The following is a 4,556-nucleotide window of genomic DNA, read 5'->3' on the forward strand; positions in this document are numbered from 1 at the left end:
TGTGTCTAGGAAGATACAAGCGAATGATTAGCATCCACAATTGACAAGCGTGCTGTTATTAGTGCGCAGGAAGCACCCTCCTCCCACGCCTACACTTAATTTAGAAACAGTACAAGTGTTCCCGTAAGATTCTCAAGCCTATGTCGGAAAGATCTGCCTTGCGCCGAGTTCACGTAAATCCCACTGCACATTCCTATTCTTTGCGTGCAGTCAGCTGCTACTGGTGTTGCTAGTTGTGACTGCTGATAACAGATGCCGTAGCAATCAATTCATGGAGTGAGTTATATGTTTTGCGATAGTCTGTCTCTGACAAGCAAGCACAGGTGACATAGGTGCGAACACAGGAAGCTTGCAGACCCTCGCTGCCTGCAGACACCGAGCAGCCACACTAGGAGGGCGGCCTAAGCCGTAGGCGAAATGTGCTCATTCGCTTTGGCGCGACGTCGAACTATAAATAATGCTGTCACTAGCGTGAGCGTCGTGGAAAGTCGGAAAAGTCGGCTGCGAGGGTGAGTGCCAAGTTTGGGGAACGTTTCGTAGTATGCGCATTGCAATGGAGATGCGGAAACTTGTTGTGGCCCAGTGTTTTGCAGTTGGACGACAAGATTGGTACACAGTAGTAAAGAGCGAGGCACTGAGTTGGCATGAATAATGGAGTGCACAATGGGGCTCGAGATGTGTTTGTTACCTCAGGTGCTGTATGATTGTCGACAAGGAGTGAAAACGGAGCAATTTGTGACGGCTCTTTCAATTTAAGACGTTAAAAACAGACGGAATTTGCATTTGTAATACCAGAGCATCGAAACTACTTGGAACTTTTGTGTATATGAACGGGTTCGCGCCTTTGTACTCTGCTCCCTTCACCGCTACAAACCAACCAACCATCGTGTCCGTGCGCATCTGAGTCGAAAAGAATGGGGAATAGCGCAGATTGGTCGTGCATGGGGCGTAGCTCAGTTGGTAGAGCGTTCGCTTGGCATGTGAAAGGTCCAGGGTTCAAGCCGCGGCGCCAACATTTTTTGTGGTCAGTGCATGGTAAGTGTTGGTCGCGGCGAACCTAAAGGAACGCAAGATGTTGCAAAGCCAGCGTCACAGACTGATATGATGTATACTGACGTAAGGAGAGCAAGATGTAAGTGTGGGGACCGGCTGCTATCGAGGTGTCATCGAGTGCAGATCTGTCTTAGGTATCGCGGCTTAACCTCATTGAAGTCTAGAGGTTGGACAACACGTTGGTCTTACTCAGAGCGGTGTCCGAATTCTATTTTCGACGTTATACGTGCCACTTTCATTGTGGCCAACTACGATTCGATACAGAATGCACGAAACCTGAACGACACCCTAACGGATACATAGAGAGTAGTGTTTGTCTGCTGAATAATGGGAGTGCAAGGGTCTGTGTCGTCTATATGGCTGTATGTAGCACCATTAGTCTTTGGGGGGGCGGACGTAGCTCAGATTGTAGAGCGCTCGCTTAGTATGCGAGAGGTACTGGGATCAATACCCAGTGCCTCCAGAATTTTTAACACACCTACATGCGCACCTTGCCATGCAAGAGGAATAATTCACAACCAGCAGATGTGTCTAGGAAGATACAAGCGAATGATTAGCATCCACAATTGACAAGCGTGCTGTTATTAGTGCGCAGGAAGCACCCTCCTCCCACGCCTACACTTAATTTAGAAACAGTACAAGTGTTCCCGTAAGATTCTCAAGCCTATGTCGGAAAGATCTGCCTTGCGCCGAGTTCACGTAAATCCCACTGCACATTCCTATTCTTTGCGTGCAGTCAGCTGCTACTGGTGTTGCTAGTTGTGACTGCTGATAACAGATGCCGTAGCAATCAATTCATGGAGTGAGTTGTATGTTTTGCGATAGTCTGTCTCTGACAAGCAAGCACAGGTGACATAGGTGCGAACACAGGAAGCTTGCAGACCCTCGCTGCCTGCAGACACCGAGCAGCCACACTAGGAGGGCGGCCTAAGCCGTAGGCGAAATGTGCTCATTCGCTTTGGCGCGACGTCGAACTATAAATAATGCTGTCACTAGCGTGAGCGTCGTGGAAAGTCGGAAAAGTCGGCTGCGAGGGTGAGCGCCAAGTTTGGGGAACGTTTCGTAGTATGCGCATTGCAATGGAGACGCGGAAACTTGTTGTGGCCCAGTGTTTTGCAGTTGGACGACAAGATTGGTACACAGTAGTAAAGAGCGAGGCACTGAGTTGGCATGAATAATGGAGTGCACAATGGGGCTCGAGATGTGTTTGTTACCTCAGGTGCTGTATGATTGTCGACAAGGAGTGAAAACGGAGCAATTTGTGACGGCTCTTTCAATTTAAGACGTTAAAAACAGACGGAATTTGCATTTGTAATACCAGAGCATCGAAACTACTTGGAACTTTTGTGTATATGAACGGGTCCGCGCCTTTGTACTCTGCTCCCTTCACCGCTACAAACCAACCAACCATCGTGTCCGTGCGCATCTGAGTCGCAAAGAATGGGGAATAGCGCAGATTGGTCGTGCATGGGGCGTAGCTCAGTTGGTAGAGCGTTCGCTTGGCATGTGAAAGGTCCAGGGTTCAAGCTGCGGCGCCTCCATTTTTTGTGGTCAGTGCATGGTAAGTGTTGGTCGCGGCGAACCTAAAGGAACGCAAGATGTTGCAAAGCCAGCGTCACAGACTGATATGACTTATACTGACGTAAGGAGAGCAAGATGTAAGTGTGGGGACCGGCTGTTATCGAGGTGTCATCGAGTGCAGATCTGTCTTAGGTATCGCGGCTTAACCTCATTGAAGTCTAGAGGTTGGACAACACGTTGGTCTTACTCAGAGCGGTGTCCGAATTCTATTTTCGACGTTATACGTGCCACTTTCATTGTGGCCAACTACGATTCGATACAGAATGCACGAAACCTGAAAGACACCCTAACGGATACATAGAGAGTAGAGTTTGTCTGCTGAATAATGGGAGTGCAAGGGTCTGTGTCGTCTATATGGCTGTATGTAGCACCATTAGTCTTCGGGGGGGCGGACGTAGCTCAGATGGTAGAGCGCTCGCTTAGTATGTGGGAGGTACTGGGATCAATACCCAGTGCCTCCAGAATTTTTAACACACCTACATGCGCACCTTGCCATGCAAGAGGAATAATTCACAACCAGCAGATGTGTCTAGGAAGATACAAGCGAATGATTAGCATCCACAATTGACAAGCGTGCTGTTATTAGTGCGCAGGAAGCACCCTCCTCCCACGCCTACACTTAATTTAGAAACAGTACAAGTGTTCCCGTAAGATTCTCAAGCCTATGTCAGAAAGATCTGCCTTGCGCCGAGTTCACGTAAATCCCACTGCACATTCCTATTCTTTACGTGCAGTCAGCTGCTACTGGTGTTGCTAGTTGTGACTGCTGATAACAGATGCCGTAGCAATCAATTCATGGAGTGAGTTGTATGTTTTGCGATAGTCTGTCTCTGACAAGCAAGCACAGGTGACATAGGTGCGAACACAGGAAGCTTGCAGACCCTCGCTGCCTGCAGACACCGAGCAGCCACACTAGGAGGGCGGCCTAAGCCATAGGCGAAATGTGCTCATTCGCTTTGGCGCGACGTCGAACTATAAATAATGCTGTCACTAGCGTGAGCGTCGTGGAAAGTCGGAAAAGTCGGCTGCGAGGGTGAGTGCCAAGTTTGGGGAACGTTTCGTTGTATGCGCATTGCAATGGAGACGCGGAAACTTGTTGTGGCCCAGTGTTTTGCAGTTGGACGACAAGATTGGTACACAGTAGTAAAGAGCGAGGCACTGAGTTGGCATGAATAATGGAGTGCACAATGGGGCTCGAGATGTGTTTGTTACCTCAGGTGCTGTATGATTGTCGACAAGGAGTGAAAACGGAGCAATTTGTGACGGCTCTTTCAATTTAAGACGTTAAAAACAGACGGAATTTGCATTTGTAATACCAGAGCATCGAAACTACTTGGAACTTATGTGTATATGAACGGGCCCGCGCCTTTGTACTCTGCTCCCTTCACCGCTACAAACCAACCAACCATCGTGTCCGTGCGCATCTGAGTCGCAAAGAATGGGGAATAGCGCAGATTGGTCGTGCATGGGGCGTAGCTCAGTTGGTAGAGCGTTCGCTTGGCATGTAAAAGGTCCAGGGTTCAAGCCGCGGCGCCTACATTTTTTGTGGTCAGTGCATGGTAAGTGTTGGTCGCGGCGAACCTAAAGGAACGCAAGATGTTGCAAAGCCAGCGTCACAGACTGATATGATGTATACTGACTTAAGGAGAGCAAGATGTAAGTGTGGGGACCGGCTGTTATCGAGGTGTCATCGAGTGCAGATCTGTCTTAGGTATCGCGGCTTAACCTCATTGAAGTCTAGAGGTTGGACAACACGTTGGTCTTACTCAGAGCGGTGTCCGAATTCTATTTTCGACGTTATACGTGCCACTTTCATTGTGGCCAACTACGATTCGATACAGAATGCACGAAACCTGAAAGACACCCTAACAGATACATAGAGAGTAGTGTTTGTCTGCTGAATAATGGGAGTGCAAGGGTCT

The 4,556-nt window shown here is 48.8% G+C and overlaps 1 non-coding gene across 1 annotated transcript; it reads left to right on the forward strand.

Annotated features, from left to right (window-relative positions):
• Positions 1-943: 943 nt before the first annotated feature.
• Positions 944-1,015, forward strand: Trnaa-ggc (transfer RNA alanine (anticodon GGC)). The gene has a single exon. It is a non-coding gene; the product is annotated as a tRNA-Ala (tRNA).
• Positions 1,016-4,556: the final 3,541 nt, after the last annotated feature.

Source organism: Schistocerca gregaria, chromosome 10 (genome assembly GCF_023897955.1).
Source record: "Schistocerca gregaria isolate iqSchGreg1 chromosome 10, iqSchGreg1.2, whole genome shotgun sequence".
Lineage (NCBI taxonomy): Eukaryota > Metazoa > Arthropoda > Insecta > Orthoptera > Acrididae > Schistocerca > Schistocerca gregaria.